Source organism: Cherax quadricarinatus, unplaced genomic scaffold (assembly GCF_038502225.1).
Source record: "Cherax quadricarinatus isolate ZL_2023a unplaced genomic scaffold, ASM3850222v1 Contig3816, whole genome shotgun sequence".
Lineage (NCBI taxonomy): Eukaryota > Metazoa > Arthropoda > Malacostraca > Decapoda > Parastacidae > Cherax > Cherax quadricarinatus.
Window position 1 is genome coordinate 13,351 of NW_027198842.1, and position 25,487 is coordinate 38,837.

General features: G+C 37.4%; 1 non-coding gene across 3 annotated transcripts; it reads right to left on the reverse strand.

The window, feature by feature from the left end:
* Window positions 1–10,533: 10,533 nt before the first annotated feature.
* Window positions 10,534–22,712, reverse strand: LOC128689989 (uncharacterized). 3 transcript variants are annotated; one of them, XR_011391560.1, is made up of 3 exons: window positions 22,694–22,712; window positions 22,425–22,490; window positions 10,534–10,693 (listed from the first exon to the last, which is right to left on the reverse strand). It is a non-coding gene; the product is annotated as an uncharacterized protein (transcript). The 3 variants fall into 3 exon arrangements; XR_011391558.1 differs by having other exon boundaries at window positions 22,425–22,496; window positions 22,594–22,706; XR_011391559.1 differs by lacking the exon at window positions 22,694–22,712 and adding an exon at window positions 22,594–22,616.
* Window positions 22,713–25,487: the final 2,775 nt, after the last annotated feature.

A 25,487-nucleotide genomic window follows, 5' to 3' on the forward strand; every position in this document is an offset into this window, starting at 1 on the left:
ATATATGGCTAGCCCAAGCCAGGTACTAGAAATAAGCCACGTTGACTTTTTTGGGTTATCCTAGGGCCTCTACACATATGCTGCTATGTGTGATAATCTATATAGAGAAAATAACTTTTTTGTTTCAGGTTTATGGTGCAGTACAAGTGTATATCACAGTTAGCCTTGTGCTACACTCCATTTTCTCTAATATAAGCCACCAAGACAGGGATAGGAGAATGGTACTTGTATCTCATATCCTCGTCATACCTCCGTCGAACTGCTCGGTATTATGCCAAATATTATTTATTCTGGAGTATTTAACATGTTTTATGTTATTTATATTGTTTATTATGTCATTTAAGATCAATTGTGATAGGCAATAAGCTGTAGTGTTGATATTAGCGTAATAATAAAGCATATTCTCCTGCTTCATGAGACTGAGCTCATGGCAACCGACAGTGGCTTCAAAGCCACCTTATCTTTAATGGATAATGTACTGTGTAGGTGCTTTACATAATGAGAAGCATTTCTTTTATTCATTGGAACCATGGCTAGGGCTAAAAGTAAGCAGGTTAAAACAATAAATGGAGAAAAAGAAATTGGAATGACTTATGCAGCAAGTAGCACCACCAAACAGTACCAGCAGGTTGGTGTGGTGACCCTGGAAATTTGAAATTATGCTAGCAAAATTAGTGCCGAATAACTGAAGGAACCGAATAACTGATTGCCGGATTTGTGATGGCGGACCTGTACTCCCTCCTTCTCTCCTTTTCATTAGAGTGACTTTGTAAATGGTCCAAGTCGGACCGAAACATCGTCGTAAGCTCCTCTTTTCTATGTGCAGGTTATTTGTGTATCATTCCAGTCACGGTATTGTGCCTTTTTTTGTTATTTAAGAATAGTAAAGCAATAATACATAGTTCATATAGTCATTAGATGAGTTACAGTGAGTACAGGAGAATTGAATACAGTAGGGCCCCGCCTTACTGCGTTTCACTTACGGCGTTCCGCTAATACGGTCACTTCAAATTATAACCTAAACTTTCCATACAGCTCCCCCCACCTGACTTTCTAATACGGTCACTGCACTCCAACCTGTTTGTTTACATTCTCCATGAGCTCCATAAACACCATATTTCTCCACTGTGCCTGGAAACTCCAAAATTTCAAGTGTTTTTAAAAGTTACATCATATTTTATATATACTCTGATAATTACACTTATGTATACCTGTACCTAAATAAACTTACACACTGTGCTGGCATGCAGGAACACATTAAAATCAGTAAGAGTGTCTTATGTCTCGAGATGCCATATTAGTAATGATGATAATACTCAATAACAATCACTGAGTCTCATTAAATGTCATATATTACGTTAATATACACATTTTCATTAATCCATGTATGATGTTTTTTTCAAAATTATATAATAAACATGATACATAACATATAAAGATGATAAATACACTCCACAGTAGAATAAATAAACATAAATTTGAGATGTGGGAGCCAGACGACTTATACGAGTGACGCCATATTAGTAATGATAATAATAATAATCACCGAGTCTCGTTCACCCTTTGGGGGTCGCCAGGTCCTCTCAGAGACTTGTTCTCAGGGTCTCCAAAATTTAAAAAATAAATTATTTTTTCTTATGAAAAGATAGAGAATCTTTTCCCGATTATAATGATACCAAAAATATGAAATTTGATGGAAAACTTATGGAATTATGCTCTTGCGAAGTTAGCGGTCTCAACGATGTTTATGCATCGGCGATTTTGCCCACTTTGAGCCCTATTTTCGGCCAATTCCAGTGTACTAGTCGACAAAAATCATAACTACACCTACCATCCGACTTACGACCTGCTCGACATATGTCCACTCAACTTACGACCGTGCATCTGGCAGCTGGGCTGGGCCGGCTGATGCACACCGCTGTACAATATTTGACAATACTCGCGGCAGCAACGTGTCATGCAGGCAGCATCAGTTTGAGTAACCCTGCCCTATCAGCAGCATCATACTGTATTAACTGTACTAACTGGACAGTAAATTTCACCATGGCCCCTAAGATGAAGTCTGAATCTTGCACTGGAGATTGTGGCAAGAAAGGCTCTTACTCTCGAACTCTCTATTTGTTTTCACTGTCGGGTGGCCCGGTGGCCTGGTGGCTAAAGCTCCCGCTTCACACACGGAGGGCCCGGGTTCGATTCCCGGCGGGTGGAAACATTTCGACACGTTTCCTTACACCTGTTGTCCTGTTCACCTAGCAGCAAATAGGTACCTGGGTGTTAGTCGACTGGTGTGGGTTGCATCCTGGGGGACAAGATTAAGGACCCCAATGGAAATAAGTTAGACAGTCCTCGATGACGCACTGACTTTCTTGGGTTATCCTGGGTGGCTAATCCTCCGGGGTTAAAAATCCGAACGAAATCTTATCTTATCTTATCTTATAAACCTGTCTGTATCTGTCTGCCTGTATATCTGTCTGAATCTCTGTGTGTCTGTCTACCTGTGTGTCTTTATGTCTACCTGTGTATCTTTCTGTCTACCTGTGTCTGTCTTTCTGTCTACCTGTGTGTCTCTCTGTCTACCTGTGTCTGTCTTTCTGTCTACCTGTGTCTGTCTTTATGTCTACCTGTGTCTGTCTATGTCTGCTTGTCTGTCTCAGAGCCACTCATTAAGAGTGTACTTGGTCTTGAAGACGCCATATTAATAATGATAATAACAATAATAATCACTGAGGCGCAGTAAATGTGTATAAAACATTAATATAGACATTTTGCTTAATCCATCTATGATTTTTTTTCAAAATTATATATCTAAACATGCTACATAACATATAAATTAACAAGTATGAGATGTTTTTCTGGTCGGCTTGACAGTGAACAGGAATCATTCGTGTCCGGGATGGTAACAACAACAACAACGTTTGTTTACATAACTCATGAACATTCTACATTCTCATTCTCTCTCTCATTTATTCATTTAATCTTGTTTACTCACCTCTCACTCTACATTAAAACTACAGATATTTTAAGGTAAGTAATGAGTGGACACAATTATTGTATTATAGCTTAATAATAATAATATTAATATTAGTACATATGTATTATTGTAATAATAATGATTATTAATATTATTATTAATTTAGGGCACTGGAGCACAAATCCACTGTATAGCACTTTGTCTGGATTTTTTGGGTTATCCTAGGTAATTTATAATATGTATGATAACTTGACTTATGTGTACCTGTGAGAGAGAGAGAGAGAGAGAGAGAGAGAGAGAGAGAGAGAGATACAGAGAGAAAGATAGAGAGATAGATACAGTGAGAGATACAGTGAGAGATACAGAGAGAGATACAGAGAGAGATACAGAGAGAGATACAGAGAGAGAGATACAGAGAGAGAGATACAGAGAGAGAGATACAGAGAGAGAGATACAGAGAGAGAGATACAGAGAGAGAGATACAGAGAGAGAGATACAGAGAGAGAGATACAGAGAGAGAGATACAGAGAGAGAGATACAGAGAGAGAGATACAGAGAGAGAGATACAGAGAGAGAGATACAGAGAGAGAGATACAGAGAGAGAGATACAGAGAGAGAGATACAGAGAGAGAGATACAGAGAGAGAGATACAGAGAGAGAGATACAGAGAGAGAGATACAGAGAGAGAGATACAGAGAGAGAGATACAGAGAGAGAGATACAGAGAGAGAGATACAGAGAGAGAGATACAGAGAGAGAGATACAGAGAGAGAGATACAGAGAGAGAGATACAGAGAGAGAGATACAGAGAGAGAGATACAGAGAGAGAGATACAGAGAGAGAGATACAGAGAGAGAGATACAGAGAGAGAGATACAGAGAGAGAGATACAGAGAGAGAGATACAGAGAGATACAGAGAGAGAGATACAGAGAGAGAGATACAGAGAGAGAGATACAGAGAGAGAGATACAGAGAGAGAGATACAGAGAGAGAGATACAGAGAGAGAGATACAGAGAGAGAGATACAGAGAGAGAGATACAGAGAGAGAGATACAGAGAGAGAGATACAGAGAGAGAGATACAGAGAGAGAGATACAGAGAGAGAGATACAGAGAGAGAGATACAGAGAGAGAGATACAGAGAGAGAGATACAGAGAGAGAGATACAGAGAGAGAGATACAGAGAGAGAGATACAGAGAGAGAGATACAGAGAGAGAGATACAGAGAGAGAGATACAGAGAGAGAGATACAGAGAGAGAGATACAGAGAGAGATACAGAGAGAGAGATACAGAGAGAGAGATACAGAGAGACAGCCACATTCGGTCAGCCAGTCAGCCAACTACCCACCCACCCATCCAGCCACCCACCCATCCAGCCACCCACCCACCCATCCAGCCACCCACCCACCCATCCAGCCACCCACCCACCCATCCAGCCACCCACCCACCCATCCAGCCACCTACCCACCCATCATCCAGCCACCCAGGCACCCACCCGGCCACCCATCCAGCCAGCCACCCACCCATCCAGCCAGCCACCCACCCAGCCACCCACCCATCCAGCCACCCATCCAGCCACCCACTCGGCCAACCACAGATCCGGCCACCCAGCCGGATACGTATTACACATGTTCCAGAGTTGTTTCTCTTTACTTAGTGTATAGGTTACACAACATTCTGACAGGATGACACTACCAGTGGTATTCTCCCATTCCACTGTGTCGACAATACATAAAGATAATAGTAACATATACTGTATGCAATGTAAAATTTACAATACATATCACTACCATGTATACATTATATACAGTACATAAATAATTAAAATACAAAATAGAAGTAAATTATGGTAAAAAGAATGAAATAATGTTTGTACATTACATTACAGTATTATGTAGGTAGTTTATATAGGAAAGTTTTGACATTATGATCTACCCAATATGTCGGCAATTTTCAAAGGTTCGACTTACGTCCATTTCGACTTACGACCGGTTGGTCGGAACCAAGCTTGGTCGTAAGTCGGATGGTAGGTGTATTTCACTAGAACTCCATTTTTTTCTATCGAATGAGTACAAGAAACCACCCATTTACCGATTTCAACTATCCAATAAAGTGGTCAGAATTTAGCAATTTTGCCAATTTCACACAAATTTCAAAAGATGCCAATTTCCAAATAGGGTCCAGAATAAACAAGAAAGACATTCCTGGAACTAAAATAACATTTCTGTTCTCTGTTCATTAGTCACGTGCAGACTATTGCCCCAGGCTCCTCTTACATTTCTTTTGCTTTCCACTTTGATTTTTTCAAAATTCTCACAAAAAAAATAAGATTTACTGTTATGCAGACTATTGCTTATGAAAATGTTAAGATTATTTTTTAGTGTAGAAATGGTATAAATGCAGAAAAATATCGGCGCACTTGTATTTGAAGGTTTGTGAAATAATATTAGACTCACCAGTTGACATGCATTCTTCTTCTTCTTCTTCTTCTTCTCCTTCTTCTTCTCCTTCTTCTCCTTCTTCTTCTCCTTCTTCTCCTTCTTCTTCTCCTTCTTCTTCTCCTTCTTCTTCTCCTTCTTCTTCTCCTTCTTCTTCTCCTTCTTCTTCTCCTTCTTCTTCTCCTTCTTCTTCTCCTTCTTCTTCTCCTTCTTCTTCTTCTTCTTCTCCTTCTTCTTCTCCTTCTTCTTCTCCTTCTTCTTCTCCTTCTTCTTCTCCTTCTTCTTCTCCTTCTTCTTCTCCTTCTTCTTCTCCTTCTTCTTCTCCTTCTTCTTCTCCTTCTTCTTCTCCTTCTTCTTCTCCTTCTTCTTCTCCTTCTTCTTCTCCTTCTTCTTCTCCTTCTTCTTCTCCTTCTTCTCCTCCTTCTTCTCCTCCTTCTTCTCCTCCTCCTTCTCCTCCTTCTTCTCCTCCTTCTTCTCCTCCTTCTTCTCCTCCTTCTTCTCCTCCTTCTTCTCCTCCTCCTTCTCCTCCTCCTTCTCCTCCTTGTCCTCCTTCTCCTCCTTCTCCTCCTCCTCCTCCTCCTTCTCCTCCTTCTCCTCCTCCTCCTTGTTGGATGCTTAGCATGATTTGTTTACTTTTGAACTTTGGTATCTCTGTCTCAAAAATTGAACATTTCTGCTACTTTGAGCTCAATTTCAAGGTACTTTTCATTGTAAAACCAGTCTTAAATGTTATCTCATCTCAATTTCTGTAACATGTCTTCCATTCTATAGACAATGAGACCAGGAAAACTAGAATACTACAACAATAAATACCATACCGAAAATACAGTGCAAAGTCGCTAAGACGTATTTATACGTCGGAAACAGTCAAAGAGTTAAACCAAAAACACGGTCAAGTTTTTTTTTTCTCATTACGCACTGTCCTGCAGAATTTTTTTTATACTCCGCACACTGACCACATAGACCCATTCTTTCATATGTAGGTCTACCAGCTTTCTCTTGCTAGATTCGAGGGCGCTAGAATTTATGCATACTAGTACATCAAAAACCCTGATGCGTAAGCCGTACTAGTATGGCCGAAACCCCGAAAGGGTTAAATGTCATATATTACGTTAATATACACATTTTTATTAATTCAGGTATAATATTTTTTTCAAAATTATATAATAAACACGATACATAACATAAAGATGATATATACACCCAACAGTAGAATAAATAAACATAAATGTGGGAGCCAGACAACTTGTACAAGTGACGGCATGAATAATGTTTTCTCTAGCCCAACACATGAGACGATGTGTTACTGGGGGTAACTGTAGAAAATTATTCCTTTCGTATGCCTTCACTCAGAGCGTCATTTCTTCTAAAAAAAATGGTGTTACATGAGAATGGGAGTATTCCTCTTTATTTATTCTACCATATCAACGTACAGACAACTTGTACACAATGTAACTTGTACACAAACCAGACGTGTACACTTTGTTTACATAACTCACATTCGCCTGATTTGTTTACATAACTCCACAAGTGTCTTCTCTCATGTACTCATTCTCTCTCTCTCTCTCATTTATTTGTTTTATCTCGTTTACTCGCCTCTGACCCTACATTAAGACTACAAATATTTTAAGGTAAGTAATGAGTGAACTGTATATGCAGTTTATCACTCTGGGATGCTTTAATGTTAGAGAATATTATGTGTGGATGAGGTGGCCTGGTATGGTAGCCTGGCTGGCTACCATACATACCACACTTGATTTCTTACAATAAATACTACTTGTCTCACCCTAGATTAAGACTACAAATATTTTAAGGTAAGTAATGAGTGTACTATATGTGTATTTTACTTTTTTATTGATTTTTAATGCCTAGTTCTACTGCTAACCCCAATGGAAATAAGTCACACTGTCTGACTTTTTTGGGTTATCCTAGGTACTTTACACATATGCTGCTATGTATGATAATCTATGTAACTGCATTTGTGTATATCTGAATAAACTTACTAACTTAATATATGTTAGTGTAAACTTGTTATCTAGTATTTGTATGCATTTATAAGTGGAAAAAAGAGGTGTTCCACTTTATGGCAATTTCCGCTTTATGGGGGTAGCCTGGAACCTAACCTGCCGTATAAGTGGAGCCCTACTGTATTATATCAGCTGATGCTACATGGTTTTGGTAAGTCTAATAGACTTATTACACTATTGAATTAGTTAATAATGATTACAGTACTACAATATAACAATTTACAATATTATGTACAGCAGACCGTCATTTAACACGGTAGTTACGTTCCTGAAAATGCCGTGCTAGGTAAAAAAAAAAACCATGTTAAATGAACTGAAGAACTTATGGGAAAAATAGGGTTACGTTCCTGAGAGCCCAAAAAAAGTCTAACAACTTTTTTTTAGGCCTTCACCTCTTACAAAAATAAAAGCAAATATGTAATTGTAGTTCACTGTTGTGATGTATTATGTTGTTTTTACTGTTTAAGACTACAAATGTAACAGAAATAACAGTATTTCTTACCTCAAATTGTGCATGCTGGTGTTTGTAGATGATTGTAAAGAGAGTAGAGTTATGACAGTAGAGGTTCTGGTACTGAAGTCGATGGTTGTAATGGAGTGTCTAACTTTAAGTCATTCAGTCAGTCAAGTCAGTCAGTCAGCCAAGTCCTTCAGTCAGTCAGTCAAGTCATTCAGTCAGTAAGTGAAGTCATTCAGTCAGTCAAGTCATTCAGTCAGTCAAGTCAGTCAGTCAGCCAAGTCCTTCAGTCAGTCAGTCAAGTCATTCAGTCAGTAAGTGAAGTCATTCAGTCAGTCAAGTCATTCAGTCAGTCAAGTCAGTATGTCAATCAAGTCATTCAGTCAGTCAGTAAGTCAAGTCATTCATTAAGTCAAGTCATTCAGTAAGACAGTCAAATCATTCAGTCAGTCAAGTCCTTCAGTCAGCCAGTCAAGTCATTCAGTCAGTGAAGTCAGTAAGTCAAGTCATTCAGTCAGTGAAGTCAGTAAGTCAAGTCATTCAGTAAGTCAGTCAAATTAATTCAGTAAGTCAGTCAAGTCATTCAGTCAAGTTAGTATGTCAGTCAAGTCAGTATGTCAGTCAGTCAAGTCATTCAGTAACACAGTCAAGTCATTCAGTAAGTCAGTCAGGTCATTCAGTCAGACAAGTCATGTAACTAATGAACAGAGGAAATGTTAGTTTAGTGCCAGGAATACCTACATTGTTTATTCTGGACCCTATTTTGAAATTGAAATATTTTGAACTTTGTGTTAAATTGGCCAAATTACCAATTTCCGATCACTATTTTGTAGTTGAACAATTGACTGGGCAATTTATTGAGCTCAATCGATAGAATAGAAGTAATACTAGTGAAATAGCTAAGAATTTGGTCGACTGGAATAATGTAATTGGCCTAAAATGGGAGTCAAAATCAGCAAAATCGCCGATTCGTAAATATCGCTGACACATCAAAATTCGCGAGAGCATAATTTCGTAAATTTTCCATCAAATTTTGTAGTTTTTGTTTTATTACCTTCGGAAAAAGATTCTCTACCATTTCATAAGAAAAAATAACAAATTTTTTTTTTAAATTCTTGGACCCTGGTGTGCACTTTGAAATTTGGCCTCTGGACCCTGAAAGGGTTAATTAAATAGTGTAAGTAATGAAATATAGCATGGCAGTGCACAACCACCATAACACAACACTGATAGAACATCCGGTTGTTTGTCTGACATCATTGTCTTATACCTTATGTTACGTCTGTTAACCCTTTGACTGTTGCAACCCCCAATCCTGAGGTGTCTCCTGGTGTCGCAAAATTTAAAAAAAAAAAATTATTTTTTCTTATGAAATGATAGAGAATCTTTTCTCGATTGTAATGACACCAAAAAAACGAAATTTGATGGAAAACTGACGGAATTATGCTCTCGTGAAGTTAGCGACCTCGGCGCTGTTTACAAATCGGCGATTTTGCCCACTTTGAGCCCTATTTTCGGCTAATTCCATTGTTCCAGTCGCCGAAACTCATAGCTATTTCTTTAGAACTCTATTTTTTTCTATCAATTGAGTACAAGAAACTGCCCATTTACCGATTTCAACTACCTAATAATGTGGTCAGAAATTTGCAATTTGGCCAATTTCACGAAAACTAAAAAATATGACAATTTCAAAATAAGGTCCAGAATGAACAATGCAGACATTCCTGGCTCTAAAATAACGTTTTCTTTGTTCATCAGTCATGTCTCCAGGCCCCTCTGATATTACTCTTACTTTCTATTTTGAATTTCTATTCAAACAAAAAATAGAAGACTTACTATTATGCAGACTACTGCAATACTGTAATAATTGTATAAATAACATCAACCCATTCATGACTGCATATTAGAATGGCTAGTTGGACATTTATTGGACAATGGCATCATTTGTTTACTTTTGAACATTGGCAAAAATCAAACATTTCCCCTACTTTGAGCTCCATTTCTAGGTTCTTTTTATAGCAAAATCAATCAAAATCACCTCTATTTCTATAATATGTTTTCCATTCTATCAAATGAGACCAAGAAAACGAGAATACAACCATAAATACTATACGAAAATAGACCACAAAGTCGGCATTTTAATTAAAAAAAACGGTCGGAGTTTTTTTTTTCTCATTATGCACTGCGTGCTCCAGGATTTTTTTTTATATGGTGCACACTGACCACACAGATCCATTCTCTCACATGTGGGCCTACCAGCTTTCTCCTGCTTGATTTGAAGCCGCTAGAATTTATGAGTATATATACATCAAACACGGTACCTCGTAAGACATATATATATGGCCGCGACAGTCAAAGGGTTAATGGTTTTGGGACTCTTATCTCTGATTTTTCCCTAACCTGATCCCAGAGCAGGCCCTCCTCTAACACAACGGCCATACATCTGCAAGCATCTGAGCCCAGCTCACTTATAGGAATGGGTAAACATATATGCTATCTTTTAACAAATAAAAACAATGGGAAATTTTGAATAAAGAATCTCCATTCTTAACAATGCTTTAGTAAAAAAATAAAGGCTCTTTTCAAAAAGAAACATTTACAAAAACACAAAAGCAATGCAGTGTAATACTGTAAATTAAACAAACAGACAGTATCTATTTACCATCCAGCTGACGCCTCTTGAAGATGTATTGTTCCATCTGAAAGTTTGCATTGCTGGCACCTAAATGAGTTGACGCAATAAGAAACCTTCTCATATCATTCTCCTCAAGACTCATAACACTCAGTCCTCCAGACATGATCTGCAGAATTGATAAAATATTACAAACAAAACTGAAAAGGAAAATAAAATGAACTAACAGGTCAGGCATCTTCAAAGAAATTTATTAAGCTGTACCTCAAAAGTTAAAAAAAAAAAATAAATTGTGTCCAGAAACCTTACATTTTCTTTATTCAGAACAATATGTATCTATGGATTGTTTTTATATATTGTTTATTTATTTTATTTATTTATTTTATGTCTTTGCAAACAGTACATTGAGATTTTGTATTTACAATAGTGGGTTGCAATGCAAAGAGAGCCCCTATTATGCCTAGGCATTATGGGCCAACTTAACATTATTGGCTTACAGTCTACTTAACCCTTTGACTGTTTTCGACGTATAAATACGTCTTACGAGCCAATGTTTCTGACGTATATATACTCAATAATTCTAGTGGCTTCAAATCAAGTGGGAGAAAGCTGGTAGGCCCACATGTGAGAGAATGGGTCTGTGTGGTCAGTGTGCACCACATAAAAAAAATCCTGCAGCACACATTGCGTAATGAGAAAAAAAAAACTCTGATCGTTTTTTTGGAATAAAACGCCGACTTTGAGGTGTATTTTCGTATAGTATTTATCGTTGTATTCGCGTTTTCATGGTCTTAGGTGATAAAATGGAAAACATATTACAGAAATAGAGATGATTTTCATTACTTTTACGATGAAAACGACCTTGAAACTGAGCTCAAAGTAGCGGAAATGTTCGATTTTTACCAATGTTCAAGAGTACATAAATCACACCACACGTCCAATACACGTCAACTGGGGAGTCTAATATTCTTTCACTAGTGCACTGATATTATTTATACCATTTTTACAATAATGCAGTCGTCTGCATAACAGTAAATTTTGTATTTTTTTGTATGAATAAAAAATCAAAATAGAAAGCAATAATAATATAAGAGGGGCCTAGAGATGTGACTAATGAACAGAGCATATGTTATTTTAGTGCCACGAATGTCTACCTTGTTTATTCTGGACCCTATTTTGAAATTGGCATCTTTTTTATTTTGCGTGAAATTGGCCAAATTGCCAATTTCTGACCACCATATTGGGTAGTCAAAATTAGTAAATGGGAGGTTTCTTGTACTCAGCTGATAGATAAAATGGAGTTCTAAAGAAATAGCTATGAGTTTGGTCAACTGGAACAATGGAATTGGCTGAAAATTGGGCTCAAAGTCGGCGAAATCGCCGATACGCATATGTCGCCGAGACCGCTAACTTCGCGGGAGCATAATTCCACGAGTTTTCGACCAAATTTCGAACTTTTGGTGTCATTACCATCGGGAAAAGATTCTCTATCATTTCATAAGAAAAAATAATTTTTTTTTTTTTTCAAAAATTGAGCGACATAGAATGACAGTTTCAGAGAGGGGCCTGAAACAGTCAAAGGGTTAATACTAAGGAGTATATCATAGTTGTACAGTAGAATATTAATTATAAATGAATCAAAATTTGTATAATACAAAGATATATTTATATTCGAAAATGATTTTTGTGAAAACAATGATTCAATTGTATTCCTGTCAACAATGGATAAAATGTTCAATGTGATTGTTTCAGTTATGATGTGGGAGTACATAGGTGAATAAGTGTGTACCGAGTGTTTAGCATTTAGTCTAGGGTGATTAAGTGGCTTTTGAGAAGTCTTAAATTGATTTTCAGACTGGGTTACTTCAATATCTTCTGGTTATGAATTCCATATTTTGGGGTCCTTTATGTGCATAGAGTTTTCACACAGTGTGATATGGACACGAGGTATATCAAAAAGAGATCTGCGTCTTGTGTTGTGGTCATGTGTCCTGTTTAGGTTGGTGAGGAGAAGTTTGAGTGGAGGGTTTATGTGTGCGTGTATTGTTCTGTGAATTTTGTAGGCACATGAATAAGTATGGATGTTATTAATGGTGAGCAGATTCAGACTTTTGAAAATTGGTGGAGTATGCTGGCAGGAGTGGGAATTTGTTATCATTCTTACTGCTGCCTTTTGCTGGGTTATTAGGGGTTTTAGGTGATTAGATGTTGTTGATCCCCATGCACAAATTCCATATGTAAGATAAGGGTATACGAGTGAATGGTACAGTGCCAGGAGAGCTGATTGTGAAATGTAGTACCTTATCTTTGATAGTATGCCTACAGTCTTGGAGATTTTCTTGGTGATTTGTTGTACGTGTGTCCGGAACTTAAGGCTACTGTCAAGGTGGATACCTAGGAATTTTCCCTCTTTGAGTCTTGTGACTGATGATCCATTTAACATTATGTTAATTGGATCATTTGCAGCTTTGTTTCCAAACTGAATGAAATTGGTTTTATCAGTGTTCAGGGTAAGTTTGTTAGTCATCATCCAGGCAGATATTTTCTGTAATTCAGCATTGACTGTGTTTGCTCAGGGTTGAAAATTTTTCGAAAAATAAAAAAAAAAATCAATTTTCTTTTGAAATGATAGAGAATCTTTTTCTGATCATAATGACACCAAAAGTATGAAATTTGATGGAAAACTTACAGAATTATACTCCTGTGAAGTCAGCGGTATTGACGATATTTACGCATCGGCGATTTCACCCACTTTGAGCCCTACTTTCAGCTAATTCCAATGTTTCAGTCTACTAAAATCATAGCAATTTTGCTAGAATTTTATTTGTTCTATCAATTGAGTACAAGAAACTGCCCATTTACCAATTTCAACTACCCAATACAGTGGTCAGAAATTGGTATTTTAGCCAATTTCACAATTTCACAAGATACCAATTTCAAAATAGAGTCCAGAATAAACAATAAAGACATTCCTGGCACTAAAATAACATTTTATCAGTTCCTTAGTCATGTCTCCAGGCCCCTCTTGCATTACTTTTGCTTTCTATTTTGAATTTTTATTCTCACAAAAAATAGATTTACTGTTATGTATACTACTGCATCATTGTAAAAATGGCATAAATAATATCAGCACACTTGTGCAAGAATATTAGACTTACCAGTTGATGCATATTGGACTCGTGGTGTAATTTGTTTACTCTTGAACATAGGCAAAAATCGAACGTTTTTCCTACTTTGCGCTCAATTTGAAGGTACTTGTCATCGTGAAACCAATCAAAATTATCTCTATTTCTGTATTATATCTTCCATTTTATCAAATGAGACCAAGAAAACGTGAATATGACCATAAATACCATACATAAATAGACTGCAAGGTCACTGTTTTAAACCAAAAACACAGTAGGAGATTTTTTTTTCTGATTATGCACAGTGTGCTGCAGGATTTTTTTTATACTGCACATGCTGACCACACACACACACCCATTCTTTCACATCTAGGCCTACCAGCCTTTTCCCACTTGATTTGAAGGTGCTAGAATCTGTGTGTACTATTATGACACCAACCCTGAAAGGGTTAAACCAGTCAATAAATATTTCCTCTGTCATCCATGCTGACTGGCTTGACCTCCAAATTACTGTTAAGGTGTTTGTATCTACACCTTTCAAAGCAAAAAGATTCTTGGAGCAGTAAATAACCATGGGCTTACACTTGAAATCACCTGATGCATTACCACAAAGGAGCACGGTGAAGCGATCCTTTGCTGCCTCAAGCCCAGTGCAGCCCCACGGAGACAGTAGTCTCACTCACAGCCAAGCAGCAGCCTGAGCTAGGGAAATATCCCGTGGGCGACGCTCCAAATTTTTTCCCCTTACGCAAACCGAACAGTGTTAAGTGTTGTATAAAATTATGCCACAATTTTTCAATAGTATAACAACCAAAACATGCCAAATAAATCAGCATAATATGAGGGTCTACTGTACTTCATTTACAGTTCCATCTATAAATATGTTAAATAGCCATGGTGACATCATGCATCCTTTTCTAAGGCCTACTTTTATTAGAAAATAATCTCCCTCTCTCCTATATACCCTAACCTGAGCCTCACTGTCCTAATAAAAACTCTTGACTATTTCGTACACTTGCAATATCTGCTACAATGTTCCCCTATCCACCCTATCTTATGCCTTTTTTAATCTACAAATGTAATGAAAACTTTTTACCTTTATCCAGATATTTGTTCACTTACATGCTTCAATGTAAACACTTAGTGTACACATCCCTTACCCTTCCTAAAACTTCCTTGTTCATTTATGATTCTGGTCTCCATCTTACCCTTAATACTTCCAGTAATAACTACCATACACTTAAAAAAAAAAAACATACCACGGGTGGGGTTCGAACCTGTGGTATGGTTTGTTTGCAATCATGTCATTACGATACCATACACTTTACCTGGTATACTCAAAATTTACTCAGTTAATTCATAATAAAAATCACAATAAGAAGATATTATTGTCAAGTTCAGCAGGGTGAGTGATATTAGATACTTGAATTACAATACAAAATATGATGAGATGCTTATCTAATGATACATGCAAGTTGAAGGAAAGCTGGAAGAAGAACAGAGACAGAATTGAATGAAAATAGCCAATTCCACAATTTGACATAATATATTGCTGTCAAAGTCACATTAAAGTAAGGAAGTTCTTTTTAACATTAGCTTTGAAGCAGTTAGCAGATAATGAACCTTTGGAATCTTCAGGCAAAGAGTTCCAGATGTTAAGGCCTTTTTATGACCATTGAGTTTTTACAAAATTTGAGATGAACACGGGGAAATATCAAGATTTTTGTGTCTTGTATTATGCGGCTATTAAGGAAGAGTTTGAGAGCAGGGTTTATAACAGAAATGAATGGCTTGTATATATAGTATGCATAGTATGCATATTATGCATATTAAGTAAATTTAAACTTTTGAAGAGTGGAGAAGTGTGTTATGTGGCACTAGATAGGCACTAGGCTGAAAACATAAAAACAATACTCATACTGGCTGATTGGAAGAAGAGGTGTGATACCAACGTACAATAAGGTTATTAAAAGTTATAAAAAAATAGATACTGGGAAATTTTTCTTTGCAAACAATGTGTTGGAAGAATGGAATAAATTTTAAGAGGTATTTGTAGTTGTTGCTACAACCACTGAAAATTTAAAAAAAAAATTACATAATGAAAAATTACTGAAATGGGACACCATGAGTATAGCTATTTTCCTGTAGCTACAAATAAGTAATTACAACATGCCTAATAAACACTGCCTGCTGCATTGTTTGCAACAGATACTAAATATACAATACTGTAGTATGCATCATGTTATTTGTGTAAATTAAGGCCTTGGTCAGTAGCTTTCTGTAAATTAAAAAAATGTATTGTTTATTCTAAAGATAGGAATGTATAAACCTGCTCTTCAATGCTCTCAGGCCTTACATCAGGCTAGTTAATGCTCCAGCATTAACTGTAGATTGTCTGGAAGAAGGATAGCTGGTAGCTAGAATAAGAGCATAAGAAAGGAGCACTGCAGCGGACCTATTGGCCCATGCTAGGCAGGTACAAGTCACCTACTGGCCTAAGCTAGTCAGGTGCAAGTCACATCCATTTAAGGGGCACTGCATTAGACCTATTACCCCAAGCCAGTCAGGTTCAACTCATTCCCATCCACATCCACTCACGAATTTGTCTAACCTATTTTTAAAATTACACAACATCTTAACTTCAATGATGGTACTCGTAGGTTTGTTCCCATCGTCCATAACTCTATTACCAAACCAGAGCTTTCCTTCATCCTTTTTGAATCTAAATTTTTCCAACTTGAAACCACTGATGTGAGTCCTGTCTTAGATATTTTTAGCAAGTTATTTACATTCCCTTTATTTATTCCTGTTTTTCATTTATACACCTCAATTATATCCTCCCCCTAACTCTTTGCCTCTCTAGAGTGCACATTTAACCCCTAAATGGTCCAAATGTATATAGTACAGTGGACCCCCGCATAACGATTACCTCCAAATGCGACCAATTATGTAAGTGTATTTATGTAAGTGCGTTTGTACGTGTATGTTTGGGGGTCTGAAATGGACTAATCTACTTCACAATATTCCTTATGGGAATAAATTCGGTCAGTACTGGCACCTGAACATACTTATTGAGTGAAAAAATATCGTTAACCGGGGGTCCACTGTATACGTTTTTACCGCTAGTGCCCCAAACGTATATATACATTTTGTTTTTCCTGCCTCCAAATTTGACACAAATGGCCTGAGATGCCTGGTTAGCATAGAATGGGTCTTAACACTCGGTGTGCACCATACTAAAAAAATCTGGGACCACTTAGTACCTTGTGGGAGCACCAGTTAAACTGAGCACCAGCTAGAGCAAACAGTGCGGCAAACACCAAGGATTCACTGATGTAATGTCATATTAACATTCCATTTTTAAGAGGAAAGTGATGTTAACTCCAAGTTTTGGGTCTGTCTATCTGTCTCTGTCTATCTCCATCTCTCTATCTGTCTCTGTCTATCTGTTTCTATCTCTTTTTATCTGTCTCACAGGTACACACAAATACAATTATACATAGTGTAAATTACTTAGGATAACCTAAAAAATCCAAAGTGCTATACTGTTCTTGTAGATATAATGCATAAGAATACCTGTTGGTTCACAGTGGCTCTCTCTGAGACAGAGAGAGAAACAAGCAGAGAGACAGAAAGAGACAAGCAGAGAGAGAGACAAGACAGAGACAGATAATCAGAGACAGATACAAACTCATCACAAGTCACCCCTTATCTTATTTCTGCATTCTTGTTGGCACCCATCAAATGTCATCCCATATCTTATCTCCGCACTATCTCATCTTATCTCTGCACTCTCGCTGGCACCCATCAAATGTCATCCCTTATCTCATCTTATTTCTGCACTACCTCATCCTATCTCTGCACCCTCGCTGGTGCCTTATCTAACATTATCACTGCCCTCCCGGATGCTTGTCACTGACACTTGTCTTACACAATGCTTCAAGGGAACTTCTTTCCTCTTCTTCCTTTCTTCCTTCTTCTTCTTCTATACTCCTGTGTAACCAAAACATTGCTGGGACAGCTAAATACTTTGTATATATTGCTAGACAATAGTAAATGACCAAGACAGGAGTAAATGTCCACCTGTCAATGTGTTTGTGACAATTTGAGTACAATTTCCGTACCCAATGTTAGTGTCAAAACAAAGATTGATTATGAAATGACAAGAACTACAATAAATTGTAATTATCAGAGCATAAAAATTATATAAAATAATATAAAAATGAGAAAAAAATGTATATCGGCAACACTTCTGCAAGCAGCAGGACTCTGTGTTGCCATCAGGTGAGCATTAAGTGCCAAATCTGCAGCCTCATATCTCAGTAAGTTCTGACCCTAATTTTTTTATTATTTTAATACTATAACACTTAAAAAAAATTCCTCTTTATTTCAATAAAAAAAAGTTTTTATTTTTCAAAATATTAGGGGCACTTTGCGAGAGAACGTATATATACACTTGGACCATTTAGGGGTTAAGGCCATCAGTCTATCCTCACAGGAAAGATTTCCGATACATGGGATCAACTTTGTCATCCTCCTTTGTAAGTTTTCCATCCCATTTATATCCATTCTGTAATAGGGTGACCAGAATGGTGCAGCATAATCTAAATGAGGCCTAACCAATGATATGTAGAGTTGAAGAACAACCTGAGGACTCCTGTTTATACTTCTTGAAATGAAGACAAGAATTCTATTCACTTTATAAGAACGTACGATGAACATTGAAGCAGGCCTACTGGCACATGTGAGGCATGGGTCATTAGCTTAAGCCAGTGACCCAACCTAATCATGTTAGTCACATTCACTTAACCCTTTCAGTGTCGGTCCCATAATATTACGGCTTGAGAGCCAGTGTCAGTCCCATAATACTACGCCAAAATTCTAACTCCTTCAAGTCTGGTGGAAGAAAGCTGGTAGGCCTACATATGAAAGAATAGGTCTGTGTGGTCAGTATTAAAAAATCCTGTAGCACACAGTGCATAAGAAAAAAACTCCAACCGTGTTTTTGGGTTAAAACAGTGATTTTGTGGTGTATTTTTGTATGGTATTTATAGTCATATTCTCAGTTTCTTGGTCTCATCTGACAGAATGGAAGATATATTAGAGAAATGAAGATGACTTTGATTGGTTTCACGATGAAAATTACCTTAAAATTGAGCTCAAAGTAGCGGAAATGTTTGATTTTTGCCGATGTTCAAGAGTAAACAAAAAAAAAAGATGTCACTGTCCAATACGTGTCCAACTGGCCAGTCTAATATGCAGTCACAAATGAGTTGGCATTATTTATACAATTATTATAATAATGCAGAAGTTTGCATAACAATAAACCTATTTTTTTTTTTTGAGAAATTCAAAATGGCAAACAAGAGTAATATAAGAGGGGCCAGGAGATGTGACTAATGAACAGAGATGATGTTATTTTAGTGCCAGGAATGTCTGCCTTGTTTATCATTGGACAAAATCCGGGCAATCCAGACAATCCGAGCAAATCTGGATTAGTGGATCATTGGGTGATTTTGGACTAGCTCATGAAAAGGACTACCACATATTAATAATAGAGTAAAGTATTGAATATTTGTAATCTACCACTTTTTACCTGTCTAAACTTTAAGTACTGTATTAGGTTGTCTGCCCGAAGTGCCTCGGCATGACAGTGGCTTTCTTTGTACCAATCAAATTATGAAATGTAAACCACACATTGTAACCTTTGAAAAGAAATAAACTTTTATTTTATTATTTTATTTTATATAGTCAAGCACCTAAATTAATGGGAACATTTAAAGTCCTTGACTTGTACTCTTTAGAATGCAGGGGAAAAAGATACATCCTAGAGGAAATAGTCTCAAATTTGAAAACAAAAATCACTCCCTATGAAAGCAAAAGATTTGGCAGACACTGTACCATACCCCCTCCCCCAGTGAAAAGGAGGAGTGTCATGAGTGCACTGAGAGAAAATACAATAACTGCTAGGAGCCCAAGACTGTTTAACAGCCTTCCATCATATGTAAAACCCCTAGATGTCTTCAAATGGAACTGGATAGGTTCCTAAAGTCTGTACTTGACCAGCTGGGCTGTGGGTCAAACACTGAACTGTGTGTGTGGCCAGAAGTAACAGCCTGGTTGATCAGGCCCTGATCCAACAGGCGGCCTGGTCATGGACCAAGCCCCAGGGGCATTGATCTCCAGAACACCTCCAGATATTAAGGCACCAACTTTGAATCAAGTTTGTCACTGGCATCAAGGGATCTTCCTTGAGTCAAGAGCCCCTCACTGACATCAAGGAACCTTTTTTCGAAAGAATCTCTCTCAGCCATCAAAGTCCTCCTTGAATCCATGAGCTTCACACTAACATCATGGAACTGTCCTTGAATCAAGATCTCACTGGCATCAAGGAACCATCCTTGAAAGGGCCTTGCCAATAATATAAAGGTTTGCAGTATAAGTCTGGGATTTTCCTTGATTTGAAACCAGGAAATTGAACACTCTCTCTTAGCTGTACTGCAAACATTGCAGCATTGAACTGCATAGTTTTCATATTACAGAACATGCCCATATAACAAAATGGCCATATAGTACTAACCTAATATAAACCTAAATTATATTGTTGGACAACTTGTGTGGGAGCACAAAGTCACTGAGTCACTCGTCTGGATAACTCACAGATGTCGTTGACCTCGAAATTTGTTAGCTTCACTAGATATAAGCTCCTTATTACTGCAACCAAGCCTACTTTTATAAATTTTGTATGTTGTTCATTCCTATAGAATGTTGTATAGCTACAATAAAGTTGAGCCCTAGTTCCTGGACCTGTTGTCGTGTGTGGTCTTCAAGACTACTGCTCCCATGGCATGAGCTGAATTATGTTTGTTGTTAGCTTTAGATTCTTTATTCCCACCACAGCACTAATAAAATATAAAATAATCAGCAACTCCATGCGATGCACAGCATTTAGAGCAAAGGACTAACTTTATTATTGTCATCACTTTCATGGGGACCACTTACTTATGCTAAACCCATAGGGATCATGCAGAATATGGGGAAATGAAAGATATTCAGGTGCGATCCATGGAAGGGGAGGGCAGCTCCGATTCCTTATTATTATTGTTAGAATCAAAACAAAGTGCTAAACCTACCCTCAGTGCTAAACTTACCCTCAATACTGACAAAACGTATTTCATTCTGTTTGGAAACAAAGCTGCAAATGTTCCACTTAACATAATGCTAAACAGATTACCCATCACAAGACTCACAGAGGGAAAATTCCTAGGAATCCACCTTGACAATAACCTCAAATTCCAGACACATATACAATAAATTTCCAAGCAAGTAGGCATACTATCAAAGATACGGTACTATGTTCCACAATCAGCTTTCCTTGCACTGTATTGATCACTCATCTACCCTTATCTCACATATGGAATTTGTGCATGGGGATCAACAACACTAAATTACCTAAGAGCACTAATAACCCAGCAAAAGGCTACAATCAGAATGATAACAAATTCCTACTCCCGACAGCATACTCCACCAATATTCAAAAGTCTAAAACTGATCACCGTAAAGAATATCCATGCTTATGTGCCTACTACATACATAGAACACTACACTTAAACATAAACCTTCCACTCAAACTCCTCCTCACCAACCTTAACAGGTCACACGACCATAACACAAGACACAGATCTCTTTTTTGATGTACCCCGTGTCTATATTACACTGTAAAAACTTAATGCACATAAAGGGCCCCAAAATTTGGAATTCATTACCAGTAAATACTAAAGTAACCCAGTCTGAACATCAATTTAAGACTATTCTCAATAACCACTTACCCTAAACTAAATATACTCAATATTTAACTTTACCAAAAATTTTCCCAATCAATTCATGCATTGATTAAAAGTACCTTATAGTATAAATACCTACCCAAAACATTACTGCCTTACACCCAATTATAGTATTCTCATACTGTAAACTACTTTCAACAACTCGCAATGTTATATTCCCATATTATAATTTCAATATTTACTATTGAAACTATTGTAATTTGAGTAAAATTACTGTCTACTATAAATAAACAATATGTATAACTTAAACTATGTTCAATTTCTTTAGTATTAAGTAGTCTGTAAGCCATTAAATTAAGTCTGCCCATAATGCCCAGGCATGATAGTGACTCTCCTTGCACTGCAACTCAATACTGTAATTTCATAACCTCAATGTAATCTTGCAAGGAAATAAAAATTAATTGATTGATTGACTGATAGGGTCGCACAGCGCTGTACGATTCCTTAAATCTAGAACCCCTCACCAGCATTAAGGAACATCCTTAAGTTTTTATTCAGTAACAGGTACTCATAAATAGCTACATAGAGTGTTACACAGCAGCATATGTATACATTACCCAGGATAACCCCCAAAAAAAGTCAGACAAGGTGACAAAGTCAGAGGGGATATAACAATAGTGGCTCAATCTGGCCAAGAACCTCAACCCAATATTTGTCGAGGACTTTTATTAAAAATACATAAATAGTATTGAAGACTGTACGACCATACGACTTATAATAAAAGGGAAACTCTGAGGCATCGCTGACGTTCACCAGACCTAGTGATACCTCCCTCCATATATTTATCCTCAACCATCCACACACACACAGTCGTAGTGCAGTTTAATCCAGCAACAAACTATAACGACAGCATTCACTAATTATTATATCATTCCATGGTCACTAACAACTCCTAAAAGCTGCTCACATGTGGAATAAATAAGACACTTACGGCGGCTGTCTGCACCTCGCCGGGATCGTGTGAGAGAGAAAGTTATATTTTGGCCTCGTGCATAATCTGAAACTTTTACAATAGTTTAATATAATAAAATATGTAGAATTCAATCTATGATAACTCAGTGAAATCAATCAGTGTCATTTATTTCCACTGGAATCCTTACGTTAAATTGTTAGTTTTATTTGTTGTTATTGGGGCATTTTAGGGCCACCGTGCCTTACGCCGTATTGAGTTCTGCTTCACGTTAAAAAAAAAAAACATACCACGGATGGGGATAGAACCCGCGATCAGAGTCTCAAAATTCCAGACCGTCGCGTTAGCCACTGGACGGTCTGGAGTTTTGAGACTCTCTGATCGCGGGTTCTATCCCCATCCGTGGTATGGTTTGTTTGCAATCATGTCATTACGATTTCGTGAGTCATGCTTCACGTTGTCTCGAGGAAGAAATTGTGCCCGAAGCATACTAATAATAATTTATTTATTTATTTATTTATTTATTTATTTATTATTATTTGGACATGATACATAGTTGTACAAAAGAAATACAGTGGTTGAGTGTACGTGCCAAAAGCCCCTTGTATGCAGAGCATTATGGGCAGCTTAAAATTAACTTAATATTAACTAAGTAATGATATATTCAGTGGTAAAAATACAGTAAACTAATTACAACATGAAGTATAAATGAGTATTTCAAATAAGAGGTTTGATAGTTGTACAAATTTGTAGCACATTTGATGAGTTACTAAGCATTCAAGTGAATGGACTATTCTATTAGGTAATGTAATTACAAAAATCATAGTTTGATAGGGTCACAGGTTATATATTTATGAGATACAGTTAATCAGTATTTATTTAGTAGTGGGTGAGTAAGTGGCTTTTAAGAAGACCCTTGAATTGATAAACAGACAGTATTTCTTTTATATTCACAGATAATGAATTCCAGATTTTTGTGTGGAAAATTTTTTAATTTTCCGAAACTATAGTGCCTAATAGGTGTTTAATGTGTCTATATGGGTCAAAAATGTATTTGAAAATAAGAGTAGAACCAAGAGCTCCCTTTGCGCATGCGCGGATGTGCGGGGGGGAGTGGCGGGTTTGTTTTGAAGGTGGAGAGGAAGCGGAAAAGGCATGGTACCACGAAATTGGCATTCACGGCGGCCTAAGGATTAATATAGGCCTCATTTCGTAATAGGAAGTGTCGTGACTGTTCCTAGTGGAGAGTGAGGGAACGTGATTTACGGGACCACGATAATAGAGTGGTAAAAGGTGATTACGGGTAGGACCGGGGGTGACTGACGCGTCGTCCTGGACTGAGCCCCGGGAAAATTACCCTTGGTTTAATCATCACTCATCGGTCTCAGATCTTAATGGAGTGATCTCTAATGTGTATAATAGTTTTGAGTCATTAAATCGTCTTGTGAATTGTAATGTAATTAATGATAATAACGCTAAGTTAAGAGAATGTGTGAAGTGAAATAAGTCGTTTTGCTCCGAGTGAACACGTTAGACCTCGTTGTTAGCGAGACGAGGAAAGTGAAGCTCCTTGAGTCACGACGTCTAAAGCAGGACAAACCAGCGGATACCTCGTCCTGCTGGAATGAGAATCGTGTCGGTGTAGCAGGACATCGAAAATGAGATGGTGAATCAAGAAATGAGGAATATCAATCACCCACAGTTAAGTAACCCTTCTAGTTATAGCAACCTTAGACTGGCCAGTAGTGGTATGTTATAATTAGATAGGTTACGAGGGATCCAGCTACATCAAGTGACCACCAGAGAACATCTGGTAAGTAGTGGGATTATGTACAAATGTTTTCCTTGACGGATGTATCCATGTGTGTCCTACCCCCCCCCCTTCATTCAGTTAAACTAATATAATCTATACAGTCCACAATTAATTAGTAGCACCGTACTTGTGGGTGCTACCCAATCCATACTGGTCTCGGATAGATATGGATAAGATTGTGAGGTCGAGGGGACCACTTGGTGCGACCAGGGGTGGTTAAGTTTTCTCACATGTCTACACGGGGTGACTACGGTAAACAATATGATTGTCTCCCAATGAGATTACTGGTATGTATATAATGTTGAGGTACATACAGGTAAGCACCCTAGAAAATTTTCCATATCTGCCCGTTGGTCCTTCGAGAACCGGGTGCAATCAGTGAAAAAATTAATTGAATTAATTACTTAATAATTAAGTGACTGATTGAAGGAAGTGGGTGTAGGGTGCACAAGTTTAATCGATCGTGTGATGGATGACAATTAGCCCAATTAATTGCTAGCACATGTGTGGCTAGGATATACAAGAGTAAAGTGCAAGAATTACTCTTATAAGGCGCCTACTTAAGTTGTATAATCAGTGATTAATAATTCTCTAACCATGACTGGATCTAATGGAGTTAATGTGGCTGACAAGTCCGTGAATTTTAGAGTAATGAAAGCATCATTACAGGCTATTAAAAGCCATGTGACGAAGGCATTTGATTTAGTGAATCAAAGAACCGTGAACCCTAATGAATTAAAGTTATATTTAGATGCTTTAGAGAGTAGATTTGATTGGTACAAATTGTGGTTTAAAGACTGTGAAAGAGATCTGCTAGAGAATTGTACAGATGGAATGGAAATGAATGTTTTAATTAATCAACATTACGAATTGGAAGAAAAACTGTCTTGTAAAAGTAAGGCTTTGAATAAATTAAAGGGTGTAAGCCAGGCAGTTGATCAACCTATTAATGCAAAGGGTGTGTTTGCCAAAACCTCCATAGTACGGTCTGGAGGAAATCAGACTAGGTCGGCAGGAATTAATTGTTCAATTGCAGACCAGTCAGCCAAACAGTTCTAAGGATATAACACATAATGACTCTGAAGTATCTGTCAAGTCTCAAAAGGGAAAAATAATCCCAGTGGTAATAATCATAGTTAAGAGTTAAATAGGCACATATCAAGTCAGGAATCAGTAATAGTGGTTCCTCACATCAAGGTAAGAGGAATAAGTACTTCAGTAAGTGTAACCCAGTTAATAAGAGGTCAGGCAAGGAAAAGAGAGACTGCCTC